At 41.0% G+C, this 17,033-nt stretch overlaps 1 protein-coding gene across 17 annotated transcripts in view; it reads right to left on the reverse strand.

Annotated features, from left to right (window-relative positions):
* The window catches only part of LOC119019273 (homeobox protein orthopedia B-like), a 63,689-nt gene that overhangs the window by 40,791 nt on the left and 5,865 nt on the right, over window positions 1-17,033 (reverse strand). For 3 of the 17 annotated variants that reach the window (XR_005074987.1, XR_005074978.1, XR_005074982.1), the window contains exon 3: window positions 5,307-5,683. The exons of 12 other annotated variants lie outside the window; for them this stretch is intronic. The gene's annotated coding sequence lies outside the window, so the exon portion shown is untranslated. Of the gene's footprint in view, window positions 1-5,306; window positions 5,684-12,877; window positions 13,122-17,033 lie in introns of those variants that run through there. 2 more of the 17 variants (XR_005074981.1, XR_005074985.1) reach the window with 1 other exon arrangement.

The following is a 17,033-nucleotide window of genomic DNA, read 5'->3' on the forward strand; positions in this document are numbered from 1 at the left end:
ACACAGAATCGTTCTGTCAAATCTGAATAAACACAAACACACATCGGTCGGATTGTGGGGTGCAGCTTGGGGATTTGGGCCGAGCGTCTGGCATATTTGGCCATCTCAGATCTCCTGTCAGGGCCTGAATGCGGGATGACAGCGAGAGAGAGCCCGCAGCGTCTGGAGACCTGTCTCCATCTATGCATCTCTCACATAAACAAATTCTCCCATCGCTGTATTCAGACTAGCCTCTCTGCTCTATTACACACAACACACAGCTGCCACAAGCACTCAGACACCCAATCAACAACCACAGAGAGAGGGAAGGGGAAAAGGAAGAGGGAAGGGGAAGAAAGAGGAAAAAAGCAAAAAAAAAAAGGGAGGGGGGGGCAGCGGAGGGAGATGGAGGAGAGGAGGAAGCGAGACGGGAGCAGCGTCGGGGGAGATGCCGCCGAGATGAGAATGTGGAGAGGAGGACCAGTGCACCGAAACTGTGCTCAGCGTTCTGTCTGGTCGAGCAGGAACCTCCTAAAAGCAGGACGACGAGCAGCGTGGATGAAAGAGAAATGGGCTCTAGTGGGATGAGGGCAGGGGTGGGGGGCTAAGGGTTGCAAACACATTGAACGCATGAAATATTAGGACCACCTGCTCTTTCCATGAAATAGACTGAGCAGGAGGATGAGGCCAGACGTCAGGAGAGTGATCGCTGTGTTTTGTGTAATCTGAGGGATCAGGCAGGGCGGTCAGCACTGTCACCTTAGCTTAGCTGCAGAGGAGTTCGATCACAGGTTCTGCGTTTCATGTTTACATGTTCCTTTGCATGTCTGTTCCCTCCTGGTGCTTCGGTTTCTTTTGATAATTCAGGTAGAATGGACAGTGCTGAGTCACAATAGCCTTAATTCATGAATTTGAAACAATTCATTCTGTCGGCAAAGCACATAAACCGTAATGCTGCTTCCAGACAATTCAAGACAGTGGGGCAGGGCTAGTTGTATGTTGTTCAGACTGTGAAGCACTCGGATGAAAATGTGCAACTCATAGTCAAAATGGATTTTAGTGAAATGAACAATCAATTAGTTGACTACTTTTCAACAATTGAATCGATTGGCAATTATGCTGATTGTCTATAAATTGATTTAGGTAATCCATAAGAAAAAAAGTCTATGATTTAAGCTTCTTTAATGTGAATATTGTCTGGTTTATATGCTCCTCAGTCACTGTATTCTAAATATCTTTTGATGGTTTAGGCAAGACATTTAAGAATGTCATCTTGGGCTTTTGGTATAACTGACATTTTTGACCATTTTCTGACATTTTATAGACTAAACAACTAAATCGATCAATCAAGAAACAATAATATAGGGTGTGGGTAAAATGAGGCTTTGATGATTATTATTGTGTTTTTCCTTTATTATTTTTTTGTCTATGAAATGCCAAAATAGTGAAAAATGCACATTGCTATTTCTCAACACTATTACTGTATCATATGTGCTAATTTCACTTTGTCATAACACTGTTTAAGAAACCCAGCTGGAAAAACAAGTATGCCACTTTAAATTCCAACATTTTGATGCAGAATGGCAGAAGTGGGACTTGTCAATGCAGCTCTGGACATCTGTCATAAAAGGCGGAGCAGGTTACAGTGCGATCGTGCAGAAATAAATTATAACCTGAAAACAAACCTTTGCAAGAAATCTTGTGACATTGTTTGATTTTCAAATCGTTTCACCCTCCCAAGATGTTAAGCTGTTCAGTTTACTGTAAATTCCTGCCGTTCATTCAAGTGCTGTAACCATATTTCAGTATTTCAGCAGAGTACTGTTCCAATTTCACAGTAAATTTCCATCAAAGGTGTGTGGTTTAGTGTTAATAACATTCCTGAATCACACTGATAGATGTTCAACAGCAGTGGTTGGTGGTTGTTCCACAATAAAGACAGCAACTCCCATGATCACACACTATTTTTTTCCCCTTGCAGGACAAAATTACATACTGTGTGTTTAACTGTGCAAAATTCTGTGGCTTTCAGTTGCCTGAAGCTGTGTCTGCATCAGTTTATCTGTTTATCCGAAGACGTGTGTGAGAATTTGTAATGACCACGGGCCCTAACTGAGTCCAAATATATGTCGGGCAGAGGAGCACTGTACCTAGTAGCTGAGAAACCAGCTCAGCAGCTGAGTTCAAATGGGCAACACAGTGAGTGTGACAGGTGGACTAGAACACACCCAGAAACTGTTCTGTTCAGCCAGATTGATCTGCCACATTACAAAACATCCATGCGCCTTCCTCTGCATCCCTACTTTCTGCTCCCACATCTTCTGATAAAGGTATCGATCCCCCGGACCAGTCGATCGGTTCCTACTCTGTGATCTGGGCCGGGCCAATTACTTCAGTGAGTAATAGTGATTAGTTTGTGTCTAGATCAATCGACAGTGATGCAGTCGGAGAGGATGCGGATGGGGGCCAGGGGAACCACTGACTATTCACATCAACAGCACATTTGTGAGGCAACAACAGTGTTATGGCAGGATCCTGTGCTTAGCAACTTGAATTTAATCGTTTCATCTCGCTGTCACACCTCCACTGACTACATACCTGCGGGAGACTGTCACAGTGGAAGTGTACTACCTCCATTTCTTATAGCCCACACCAAACAGACAAACACACACACACACACACACACACGCACGAACATACACAAATCCATCACATACCGTTAGTGCTTATACCTCAGCCTGTGGCATTGGTGTGACATTGTACAGGTCATTAAAGGAAAACTAGTACTAATGTCGAAGGCAAATCTATTTATGTTGATAGTATTCATGGGCAATCTTTCCATAACATTGATCAACACAGTTTGTCTAATAGGAAAATAATAAACAATTACTCCTGCAGACGAGAAGGGTAATTGATTTTCTTCTGTAAATTACTACCACCATCAGGACTGCGTACACAGAAAGGTGATCATCTGCATAAAATCAATGGGATATGATCCTATCTGTATGATAATCATGGACTGTAACCAAGGAGCCTTCATTAGCGCCGGAGAGAAAGAGGAGCGCGGAGGGTAAAACAAAGAGACAGACACAACGAGCTGTAAGGCTTCAAACAGCTGTTCTCCTACAATAGATCCAGTCTATGTCTCCAATATTTCTGTAAATCAGAAGTTAGAGCAACATAATTATCCTATTTGTCGAGTTTCTCTCAAGTCAAATTTCAGCACGATGCTGTGTGAATAATGTGAGAACTGAAGTGGTAGAGATGAAGGCTGTGTTTAATCTGTCTGATTAATTTCTGATGGGTGCTCACACCACCCCTGGTGTTCCCAGCCAGACACTGACTTATGGTGATTGGTAAGCCCACCACCAGACAGCTGTATGTATGACTGTGTGCAGGCCTCCAAATCAATACTGCCACCAATATTAATATCGCCACATACGTCAACAGGCGAGTGCCTGCCTGCCTGCAACAAGGACAAAGAATGACTGGAATGGATATGACTTACTGACACTATTAGCTGCTGAAGACCAAGCTAAAATATTATTTGCTGTTATCTCTCCGACAGCATCGCTCATTTGTTGAAACACCCGTATGTTTGTTACAATCAGCTCATATCATGACAATCCTCCCTCTGAGGCAAGTTGAACATTCTACACATTAAACAAACACACTTATGAACAGGTTTCAAAATGTTTAAACTCGGCAAACAAAACACTGTGTCAATAAAAGCCTCTTATTCCTAGTGGTGCATAGAAGTGAAGGCTGCACATTTAGATCCTTATATCATACAACTAATTTACAGAAAGCATAACTTACCAGTGACAAAAAATAATAATAAGGTCTTCTTTTTAATTTATGGTCATGAAATTTGAGATTTGGGTGCTTTTGGACGACTCATGAGATTAATATCCATCTAATCTTATATTGTTCAAAACAGAAGTCAAATCCTGACCACAGTCTTTCCTTGACCTTAACCCAAGTAGATTTAAATAATCTAAATATGTTTATATATTTAAACACACTCTTTGAATCAGTTAGAAAATTTGCCTGAATCTTCAGGAGCTGGTCTCACTGGATGCATTCAAAGTGATTTCACAGAAGAAAGATGCTCTAGCTACAGATGTTTTGACTGTTTGTTAACCGTCCTCACTTTTATTTCTATATATTTGTTTTCTGTCTGCAACCATTGTATGTGTGCTACTGCCTCTATTGAAAAATACATTTTTAATCTCATTCTAAGTTAAATAAAGCTTCAATTTGTAGCAGTTGTGAGAGCTTGTGTTTTTGGAAGGTAATGACAAACAACAACTTTGTCATTTTGATACAAGGATAAATGCTCTCTGTGACCTTGTAGACTACTCATTATAACATTTTTGCATGGCACTGGTTTGGCTCTGATGCAGTATGCAGAGTAACTAGTAACTAAAGAGAAATAAGAACAGTACACATACAATATTTGCCTCAAAATGTAGTGGAGTGGAAGTACAAAGTAGGAAAAAATGTAAATAACTCCAAGTAAAGTCCAAAAACCCCAAAAATTTACTTAAACACAGTACTTAGTTACAATCCTTCACTGCTAGTAAAGAACTATTACTACCTACCTATTTGTCCAACAATTATAATGCCCTTTTTACATTTAAGTATACGCCCCATGTAAAGACAAATCTATTGTTTACAACTTGATATTGACTCGGAGTCCTAATGACTCCCAGATTTATCCTGACAAAACCTGCAACAAGACAGGGAGCTTTTAGTGCGTTTGTTTTTTGTTTGTTTGTTTTGTAGCTGTACCTCCATATTTTCATGAATCACCTTCTATTCAAACACAGACATTCTGTATAATGAACCTACTTTAGGCACCGATGGCACTCAAAACCCTTTTCATTCTGTGATCACAGAGGAAGAGCTGGTACACAGTTTTGTTAGACCCTAAAACCAAAGAGAGGCCTTTTCAATAATAAAGGCTTTGGGCTTTTAAAGCTGAAAGAACGGGTGGCTGGCGACAAACAGTAAGAAGAGGCTTTCAGTATATTAGCTTCTCAAATCAAATCAGTATGAAGGGAAGACAGAACCAGCATTTACCATAGTGAGGAGGCCTGGACACAGAAGAATAAAGTGTTTGAATCTGTCCCCCCTTCATAGATTTTTAATGGCCTGTGGTAAGTGAAGTGCGTTTACATTCAATAACTACATTAGCTGGGACTGTTTTTTGAAAAGAACAGAGAGGGCTTAGCCTATTTAGCATCTCCATTTACATTACTGCTGTAAATTGAACAGAATGAAATCAAAACCTCTGGCACACTCAGCCCACAGCCTGTTATCAAATCATATTGATTTATTAAACACTACTTAATGTAAAACACTTATAGACTCATATGTTGCAGCCACCAACATGTCACCTCACTGAATCCAGGGTTTTCGCAGGTTTGAATACAGTGAAAAACGTCTGAATTATAGTTGTTGAAGAAGAAGCTTTGTCCAGATTGATGTCCTGTTTCCGTCATGACCGGCTGGAAGGCTGGGATCACTCAATACTAATCAACAGGCTGGACACGAGCTGGTCTTTATCACTTTGTCCCCTTTATATGACTCCCAACCTTGGCTGCGCGACCAGTTGCCTGATTTCTCATTTTGTTGCACTGCGACTGACAGTGAGCGGCTCTGATTGAGGGGATCCATTAGGGATCAGCCCGAGGAAAGCCTGTTTGATGGATGAGACCAGCAGTCACCTTCAGAGCTTGCTAACAACACCTGTATCCTCCCTCTCTCTCTCTCCTTCTCTCTCTCACACACACACACACACACACACACACACACACACACACACACACACACACACACACACACACACACACACACACACACACACACACACACACACACACACACACACACACACACACACACACACACTTTTGCTGACATATAACAATTCACACATAGTATTGTGTAAAGAGTGAGAGACAGAGAGATTTAAACAGATGAAAATCTATATCGTCTTATCAGCAGACTGCTCAGTTCAACCTGTAGCCTAACTGCTGAAACAAGACTTTTACAATAAGGAGCTACTGTGCAGCAAAACATCTTTAGTCAAAGCCTGATTTCATTTGGAGAGAGAGGACAGAAGCTTAACAACAACACAAGTCAATCAAAAAATATATACATATAAGGCTGATTTAATGAGAAATTAAAGGAAGTTCTCATAGTTAAATCAAGAAAACACAATCAGAGTGTCAAAATGTTGAGCACACTGTAGGTTCCCTCAAAAAATAGATATAGAAAAGATATTGGAGTCAGCTGCCCACATGACAGCAAACTGCATATGAAAGATATTTCAGCAAGGCAGCTGAGATGGACCACTGGGAGAGAATGCACTATAATCAGTGTATCCAACAAAGATTGAATACATATTGTATGATTACCCCCAAAAAGAAATAAAATTACCTCAAATAATACATTATAGTCAAACAGTCGACAGAATATATCGAAACATATATAAATCCTGATGAAATTACAAAAGCTCTGTAAGTGTGGCTCCATCTACTTCCTAAAAATGCTGCGTACACACCACAGTTTCAACTAAACAATCCAACAAGCTCAGGACAGCAAGCTTCACCTTTCAACCAATCAGAAGCCAGTGCTGACTGCAGCCTTAATTGTTTCTAATTTAACTTTTTTGCTTCAATATCTCATTATGAAGTTAATGTTGATGCACAACATAATTTATATAGATTAATGAAACCATCTGCAATGGTTTCCTATAAACCTCGCTATCGCTATACAATTTTGACTGCACCGGGCTCATGGCTGTTGAGGAAGAAATCAAGGGGGGTGATGCAGAATCTCTCCCCTCTTGCCAGAAGACTAAGAGGTAAAATATGTTAACTTTCCCTTGGCTTGGTTCGTCAGACATCTGTTCTGTTCTGTTCTGTAGACATATCTACAGTAGCTTTGAGTATCTGGGTTGCAGAGATTACGAGAGGATTGCTCATAGAGCAATCATCACTATCATTATCCAGACTTTAACGTCTATACAAGACACTCTTGTTTGGAGACGTACTGTCCTTGGATAATCATATTTCTTCCACAACAACGGTCACCGGGGACAAGGAGGGTTAACTGGCGATCCATTTCCATCATAGACTAAATGATTGAATAAACTCATGTTCTGTCCTGTGTTGTTGTTATTTGCTTCAATCCAGTTAGAACAGTGAGGTCAACAATAATACTGCTTGGAAACGCTGGAGAGACAAAGCCATCTGTGTCCACCGTTAGCAAGCTGCAATGAAACCATGGACAATGTTAATCCTAGCAGATCAAATTGTTCTTTTGACAATGGTGTAATTAACACTGGGGACGCTGGAGACCATTTGTCCCCGCCACTTGTCCTAACATTATGCATTTTTTCTTCACACAGTGTTAATATCTATGTTGACCTCATACCACATTACATTGCACTAAAATCGCACATGTTGACTGTTGAAACAACTTGCCCTTGTCCCCACCACATTCCAACACAAAGTGATGGGCTTGAATTCAGGGCATTTCCTCCAGAGAAAGAGAGAAACAGGCCAGTATGTTATATGTTATGTGTAAGAATATATAAGACATGTACAGGACAAACCTTCTATGTGCCAATTCAAAACCTGGGACAAAACGAGGACAGACACCAAGTGTGTTATGTACGTAGAAGTTTGATTAATAAGAACTGGTTCTAGTCCTGCTGTGGTGGACGAAGTATCATGTAGCAGGTAGCAGAGCATGGTGTTGTCTGCTTAACATACTGCATTTTAGTTGTTTAACATCACAAGGAAATGTTAAGAGCAGCTGACGGTCATCTGAAGCTGTGAAGGACTGAATACAATGTTGTTGAAATGGCAACATACTGTAAAAGGTTGACTTCCCTTAAATAAATCAAGTTACAGTGTGTATACATTTAAAGCAATCTGTGTATTCTCTTTAAGTTGTTTTCCCCACTCGCTGATATACAGTGTACAATTGTACTGTATGTGTGTGAGTCCGCTGGTGTTGATGTGAACAGTATTCTCTGTGTGTAGCAGGCTAATTGCTCTCAGCAGTATTATCTCATTAGGGCCCATCAGCATTTGACATTTAAATACAGAGCTGCTAAAAGCCTCTCTGCTTATTTAATATTAACATTACCATCCATCACATCCTCCAGAGAGGCAGGCCAGGCACAGGGCCTTGGTCTTGTTAGCTCCTTTTCTCCCGACTACCAGCTCTTGAAGCCTCCAGTAATTTTTTCCCTTAAATCACCAATTGATGCATTTAATAAGAATAATGTTGCTAATAACTGGAAGCGCGAGCGCAGGCTGAAGGGAGAGCGCAATCATATCACAGGTACAGTGAGCAGAGTCGTGCTGCGATGAGTGAAGGTAAGCAGGAAGGTGAAATGGAGGAAGAGAGATGGAAGAGAGCGGAGGGTGAAAGAGAGGGAGGAAGGTCAGCGGAGCGGTGTTAGAGAGGGAAGGTAGAGCCTGATGGGCACCAAATGAACAAATTATGACGGGCTCCATTTTGCAGGATGGGGTCACCCCCCCTCCACCCCAGCCTCCTCTCCCTCTCCTCCGCTCCTCCTCTCTTCTCTTCTCTCTCTGACAGTTCAATTTCCCCCTCTCGCCTCCCTGCTCCTGCCTGCTAATTGTGAGTGAAGCCTTATCATTGGGCCCCCCATCCACCCTCGGTCCGAGGTATCTCAGTGTCTGAGAGAGGAGACTGGAATGTCAAAATGTTATCTGAGACAGCGAACAGCCAGAGAGACGGAGGTCACACACAATAAGACCGGACGTTCATCTGAATGCACCAGCACAAGGCGCGCCACCTCTCACAGGATGCACCCACAAAAAGACGAGGAAACAGTGCAGCACGGAGAAAAGATGATTCATAAATTTAAGGATTAAATTCTGTTTGTTTTGTATCTCTTCTGTATGTGTGAAATAAATGATCTGTTCATGCTTCTCGTCAGTGGTTTTGAAACAACGGCTGCAGTGAAGGATAACTGAGTACCAGCTGTTGTTCAAATACATGAAGTCATTAGAAAAACACTGAGGGCAATAAAACTGTGATCCAATGGATTCTGATCCGAAACATATAAATCAAACATTCTCAACGGGAGCCTGAATTTTTTCGAGCTGGATTGATTCATGTACTTTATAAAAGAAATGCCTGAATGGTGGGCGTACTGGCGTCTCATTGGGTAAAAACCGCACACAATCTCACACACACAATCACACGCACAGACACACACACACACACTCCTCTACTCCAATCTTGGCTGAGAGCACTTGACTCCTGTGTGCAAAGTGGAGCTAAGGCGTGTTATTTACAGACTGGAGGAGGCCAGGTTTAAATGACACCTGAGGATAAAGCTCATCTCACACCAGTGCTCAGCTCTCCGTCTCTACTTTGTCATTTGAAATTGAAGCATTGCTGAGGAGCATTTGCTCATGGCTTCCTTTTTAGTCGCACTGTTCCCTCTGTTCACACGAGACACAGACAGATGGACAAACAAGCCGAGAGATATGAGGCAATCTTCGCCCTGCGAGGGGAGCAGCTGGCTGTCGGATAGGTTGGGGTGTAAAGTGCTTTAGTGGTCAGCTGATAGGGCTGATCTAAGGTCAGAATAATCTGAATGCAGGAGGAACTATAAGGGCCGACACAGGACAGAACCGCTGACCCCAGACGTCCCCCATCACAGAGAGCTAGATGGAGGGTAAGGAACAGGACAGAGGGGAGAAAATTCAGAGCAAGAGCCGGAGAGAGAGCGCTCATCTATATTCCAACACTAGTAATGAGGGTTAATTCATTGGTTAAGGATTAACAAGGTGCAAGAGTATGATAGGCAAGCAGTTGCCTTCTCGAATATAGGTTTAAATCAACCCCATTATGCGTGATGTAATTTCAGCTCCGGAGCCCCGCCTAGTGGGAAAGTAATTACGCTATGACTTCAGGGACTCGTCTTAAAGTAAAACTACGAGAGGTGGCTCATTCATAAGTCAGTCCTGTTCTTTGTCTCCTTCCTTAACACTCTGCACTTAGGACACAATGTGAAGTCAAGTCAGGGTGACAGGTGTCTAAAGTCATCAAGCGTTTCACAGTCAGACAGGTGATTCATGTTTAAAAATAAATACTCAAAAAAGCTGAACATATTAGCAGCATAACCGCCGTGATTTCATTGCATTACAGTGTCCGAATCCCTATATGCATTTCAGAGTTCAGTGTTCATTGTGCAACTCAGATGCAAATATCACACGATTAATCGATTAGCTGATCAAAGGAAAATGAGTTGCCCACTACTTTGATGATCAACGAAAGGTTTCGGTCACGTTTCAAGCATAAATGTCAAACTTTTGCCAGTTTCACTGTGAGGATGTTCTGCTTTTGTTATCATTTATGGTAGTACAGTAAATGAAAAGAGTGATTTGTAGATGCCGCTTTTGGCTCTGGGATATTGTGATTACCATTTATTTATTTTATTTTATTTTTTTTTTTTTACATGTTATGGACTAAACAATTAACACATGAGTGAAAATAATCAGCAGATTGATTGATTGTTAATTCCAGCCCTAGTGTAGAAGCTCCTGGATATGTTAAGCTATGATTTAGCAGAAGTACAGTGTGTTATAAAATGCAGCAACATGGAATTGTGATGTAAAGTGAACGAAATATTGAGTCTCTTAAATGAGATTTAGGTTGTTCATTGTTAATTAATGTAATGTCTGTGCAATGTAATTGATCATTAGTATTATATTAGTTTTAGACATTTGTTGAATATTTTGTGTGTGTGACTTCAATCTGTATCCAACAGCTTTGACTGATAGTTCTGACAAATGTCAAGCCATGTACAAGTCATCTGAAGGAGAGTATAGTACAACAAAACACTACAAGTTTACACAGCATTCAAATTATGTATAAAATGAAGTGTCTAAAGACTCAAACATATCTCTGTGACACCAAAGACAATGAGGGGTCTTTACTCAAGATGTTCTGAAGAGCGTGTCAGTTTTAGTCTGGCTGAATATTTATGTCAGGGATTTATACTTATTCATAAAAGCTAATTTTTAATGTCAGAAGTGTCATATATTGTTTTCATTCATTTATTATAAGTTCTGGTGATGATTATATATACAGTTAGTGGTATCCGATATTCAGATATTTACATATGTTCGTTTTCCGATAAATATACTTATTATTAGGGGTGTCGCACAAATAAAATACAAATATTACATAATTGTGATATTTGAAATAGAATTGTTGGTATTGTTACAAATACACATACATACATACATACATACATACATACATACAATAATGTCATGTAAATTTCTGTTTTTTTCAGTTCTTGCTTTTCAAGGTGGCGGTGATGCCTCTTAATGTTGGCTACCTGCTATAAAATAGAAGAATTTTGAACATGTAAAAAGTGTAATTGTTTTTACAGTTATGGTTACAGACCATCCCAACCCCCTACACCTGTATCTGGAGCGTGATACATTCTACATATATATTTTTTTTTTACCTTATTGCAGAGAACATTATGTCCTTGTACCTATTCTTACACTGATGTCCCACTGACAGCTTTTCAAAATGTACACATTTACTTAAACATAAGAAAACTACTGAATCATCATAGAGGTAGAATCGTTCCTTTCAGGTGGATCCTGATACATTTAATTTTAAAGTCTTTATTGGCAGAGTCTGAGTTTCCATGTTTGTATCCCAACAATCCAGTAGAGACACACACACAACTATACAGAAAAAGCTGGAAAATGAACATCCGAGCAGATAAAACGGTGAGAAAATGTAATTTAATTCAGCTGATTTAGGCTGCAGAAGTCTTTGTCAGGTCTAAAAATTAGATATTTTTCTGACACACTGATAAAATTAAGAAACTAATCTGCACATTCAGTTAATAACTGGGTTTGATCTCTGTGTGTGAGAAATAAGATGGACCTGACCTCCAAGGCAAGCCCAGACTAACTAATGACGGCCTGAGCTAAGCTAATATTTCATCATCAGCTAGCCGGCGTTGGAATGATCTTGATGCTATTAGCGGACTAATGGCTAAATACTCCGGCGCTGCTACAGAGGAGCCGGCCACTGACACACTTAGCATCCGCTGGCTCGTTTAGCATCGACACAAATGAACATGTGAAATGGAGACATGAGAGGGATGGGCACACCAGTGACCCCTACATATATACATGCACATATACACACACACACACACACACACACACACACACACACACACACACACACACACACACACACACACACACACACACACACACACACACACACACACACAAGCACGGGCATGGTGACCCCTACACAGTTGATGAGACGGGAGCTGATATGCGAGTCAGACGGAGCCACATTTGTAAAAAGCGATAGCCAATTACGGCGGCCCGGGCTGGGGGATAATAGCCTGCCTGTCAGGCTCTGTGTGCAGTATATGCGAGTGCATGTATGTGTGTGTGTGTGTCTGTGCCTGAGCACGTAGTACCCAAGAGTGAATATCGGGTTCCTATTCTCATCTATTTGCCCTATATCTCCATTCCTTAGATATTAATTCCAGAGCAGTGCTGCAGCACAGGGCCCAGGTCGTTAGTGTGATTCATCTGGGCGTCATCCAAAATGGGCATGAAAAAGACAAAAAGAGGAAGCCATGTCTACCAGAATGGGAGGCATATTTCTGTTAGATTTGAGCACCATGGAATAATGGGGAGGTTTTTATCTATAATATTCTCTATGCCTGCTTTATGGTACAAATGATGTGCAATGCGGAGTGGAGCATGAAGATGGAAAATATAAAGATTTGTAAAATATAAGGAACGTGTTTTCAGAGTATCAGAAAAAGGAGAGAAAAAAAATGTACACTAACAACATGTATTAATGGACGGCATATGTTCCACTGGATTGTATGACTGTGAATGCCAAGCCATGGCCCTCATATCATAAAGACATTGGCAGTGAAACACAGTGGAGACTACAGGGAAAAGGGGGCAACATCTGGGACATCGGTTTTGAAAGCTCAAACATCAGCGCTTGTCCTGTACTTTCCACAGACACATGATCTCCTCAAGGACTCGGCCCCGTCAGCCACAGTGGCCAGCCACCTGAAACCGAGGCATGATAGACTATCAGAGGAAGGGAAACTGTTCAAGGGAATTGTGTGGATTTAGTGGTCTAGTGCTGACACATGGCTTTGAGCATGGTAGAAAAGCACTTTAACTCTTCAGTGCTTTTATCGAATGTACACACCCCATAAAACATGGCTCTATGTCGTAGCATGGCTCACATGTACAGTATAGTAAAACACACACACACTCTCACACACACGTAATGCATACATAATGCTCGCTCGGTAGAAAGCAAAATCTTTGTGTTCTTGTCAGTGTCCCCTGCTGCGGCCTCATCTAAAGTCAAAGATGAGGATGAGGAAAGACTGCAAAAACCTGAAAAACTGCTGGAACTCAAGAAAAATTATCTAAACTAAAATCTGACATGAAATTTTACCAAACAAAAACACAAAAACATAGGCATTTTGATAGTTTCATTAGCAACAGAACAATAAATCTAGAGCTTCCACTGGTATCTGAACAGTAACATCTAAACAACAATCTCCTGTGGCCGTTTCAGAGTAATCCACTACCCGCTGTGGCCACGTTTTGTACTGCACGTCATGTAATGTAATGACGTCATTATTAAACAAGCGACGCGATGAGGTGGAAGAAATGAAGCTTTAGATTTCCAGTACAACCACTCTGTTCTTTCATTAATGCAAACAACAATCTCCTGCGACCAGATGTTGGCCACCCACAAGAGGTCTGTTTTCATTTGGTTAAAGGTTAACATCATGTGCAAAGTACCTCTGTCGGGACACCATGACTCGATCTATCTCCATATATCTTAACATAGCGAATAGTTGTTTGCTGCTATATCAAATTTCACATATTTAATGCTCAAGGGCACATTATCCATTTTCTGCTATTAGATAGTTGTGTTTTAAAATCGTATTCCTTCCGTCCTCAGTCAGAACCTTGAGAAAAATTATGGGATTTGGCTGTTTTTTTTTAACATTTGGGAAAGCCTGGCGTAAACGTACAGGTCAACATAATATATAACATAACATTGGTCTAGCTGTTGTGAGCCAATGCAGAAATGTTAAATATTATATCTTTAAAAAGTTCTCACCTTTAGCTCAGCCACTTCATTAAGTGTACATTCTCCACAGTGTCGACAGTTACGTTCACGCAGTCATTTGCTCCAAGCGTGATGAGACTGCGGCTCGGCACGTAATGAAGTCTTACCTGACCTTTTCTCAGAGTGTTTCACAGGGAGCAGCAGCCTGATTCTGCTTGGTTATCTGCATCTGTTTGTGTTCCAGCTGTGAACAAATTTCCAAACGGTGGGACTCGCGCGGAAAGAAGATTCATGTACACTCGCCCTCCAGTATTTGTAAATGAATTGTCCCTGCAGTTGCCATCTTATCATTTCCATAAAATCAAATCACAGCGAGGGTACAAAAAAAAGAGAAGAAAAAAACCCTACAGAATTGAAACACACCAAAACGTTATGGAGGTGCTTTTTATAGCGTTATTTGATTGAATTTAAAGTAGTTCTCTATAAAAAATTGATTAACTGAAAATCAATTATTTTTCAAGGGCTGGCAGCATACAAGAGCATGAATTTTAAAATCTATTCTGATGCTGTAAATAGTTTTCTCTTGTTGTTCATGTTTATTTGTATTGTGTCACTGGAGAAAACTGGAGTTCTGGTGGCAATGTTGCCAGATTACAAAAGTTTTGACGACATTATTTTTCATCAGCAAGCGTCTCCTTGTATATTTATATACATAATTCATATGTACTTAAAGAAATCCCAGATTGCGCCTCTAATGCTGAAAACAAAGAATGAAGTTAGAGCGTATCCTATGCGATATTCCCCTCTCTCCTATTCATCTCCGTAATAGAGATGCAAGCTCCGTAATGCTCGCTGGGAGCCAAGCATGAGATTGAGGATTTCTCACACACCATGCATTATTCATAGTCCAGAGCAACAGAGTGTGTAAGATGAGAATTACACAGCATGAAGAGAACAGGGGAGAGGGGACTGAGGGGAGAAGTGGGGAGGAGAGGGGAGCAAAGGTGAGAGACCGTGTGGAAGAGAAAGAGATAAAGGAGGAGAAAAGAGAGCGAGACAGTGGACACTGTCAGACCTCCATTTCCTCTCCCTTTCAGGTTAACCCCTGGATTGTTTTTTGGAGTTTGCGAACAGTGGGGTGGAGGAAATGAATATGGAACCGGCAGCCCAGATAGCTCCACCAGATTGGCTCACAATTTGCATTTGTTAAATGTGCGTCTTGTGAGTTGGTTTGTATTCCGAGCACAAACCGAGTAGTGAGCAGGAAATTTCAGGGTTCTGTTATGATTCGTGTCCGGCCTTCGTTCTTCATAATGAAAAACAATGGGAAGCGAGTCAGGGTTGGAATTGATTTGTTTAACAATGGAAATGAAACAAAGTAGGAGGCATGGACCAAAATAGGAGGCATGCTATCTTAAATGAAAGCTCGGGACCAAGAAATTGCAAGATTGTGGCAGATACAATTTGACAAATGACTTGTACAGAAGGATATAGAGCATTTTTCATCAGAATAATTGGTAGATGGGTGAAAAAAAAAATGATTTCACGTCCATTACTCCGCAAAAATATTTCTGTGCTGACACACGTGGCCAATAAACTCTCAGTGCGCTTAATTTACAGCTCAGAAAGTTCTCGATGCTATTACACAACGTAAAAGTAATTTATCAGCATCCGTTCTGTGGTTATAATTATTAAATCATAGCAGGGTATGCAATATGAAATAGTAGCAATAAAATTTTACTTATTTGTCTGATGACCCCATTTGATGGTCTGAAAGCCTTTTCTCAGCAGAAGACTAATGTTATTAGTTTGCCAAGTTAATGGAAATATTACATTATATATTTCTTCCCTCCAACTTAAACACACATATGAGCGAGCGCGTGTGCGCCTGTGTGTGTTTGTGTGCGTCCGTGTCTCCTCAGACGCAGCCTTAATGACAAGAATGTGATGGTTACTGGCTTTTTAACTTCCCAGTGATGAAAAGCCAGTATTAATTTGGGCTACAGATTTCATTTGTTCCGAACAGGAAAAACAATATAAATCACTTTTAGAGTGATTAGAGAGAGGGTTAGATTAATCCAGGCCTGATTAGGGCATTATGCTGGCTTGTTATGGACACACAGGGTGACTGACGGTAATTACTGTCTGTAATAGGAGAGCACACACTCAGTCAAGGCACGAGCCATGGCACAGTGTGAGTGAATTTATGTGTGTGTGTGTGTGTGTGTGTGTGTATGTGTGTGTGTGCGTGGTTATGTACTGTATGTGTGCGCATAGTTTGACTGAAACCAGGCTTGATAATGTTTGCTTTTCACCAATTACACGCTGAAATACTGTGTGCAATCAGAGAGCGAGAGCTGAGAGCAGCGTTGTGTGAGGAGACAGCGAGAGGGGTATGCAGAGGGAGAGGTGAAAGAGTCATGGCTTTGTTTATGATTATTGATATCCTTAGACAAACATATTCACCCGGGTAATAGAAACAGATGGCCGGTGGGTAAGGCAAATATTACCCCGTGGAAAATTAGAGAGGTGCTAAATCAGCAAATCGAACCTCGATGTACACACACACACACACACAGAACTGAGTCTAATCCACACACACACACACACACACACACACACACACACACAACATAGACAACATCTGTGGAGTCGCTGCCACTGCAAAGCACTTACAGTAAAGGATATCCTGATTAGTCTCATTCTCTCGTCACTTCCATGCAGAAATAAAAGTCAGATAAAACCTCTAAAGTCATCAGTTTAATTCTTTTCGAGCTACGTTACTACCATAGGTGTCCTGGCAGCGCTAGGAGGCACGGAGAGGATTCTGCAAAGTCTCCATATGCCAATATTGTCTTTATTATGGGGGATCTCTCTGCAGGTGT

Source organism: Acanthopagrus latus, chromosome 5 (assembly GCF_904848185.1).
Source record: "Acanthopagrus latus isolate v.2019 chromosome 5, fAcaLat1.1, whole genome shotgun sequence".
In the NCBI taxonomy this organism is placed as follows: domain Eukaryota; kingdom Metazoa; phylum Chordata; class Actinopteri; order Spariformes; family Sparidae; genus Acanthopagrus; species Acanthopagrus latus.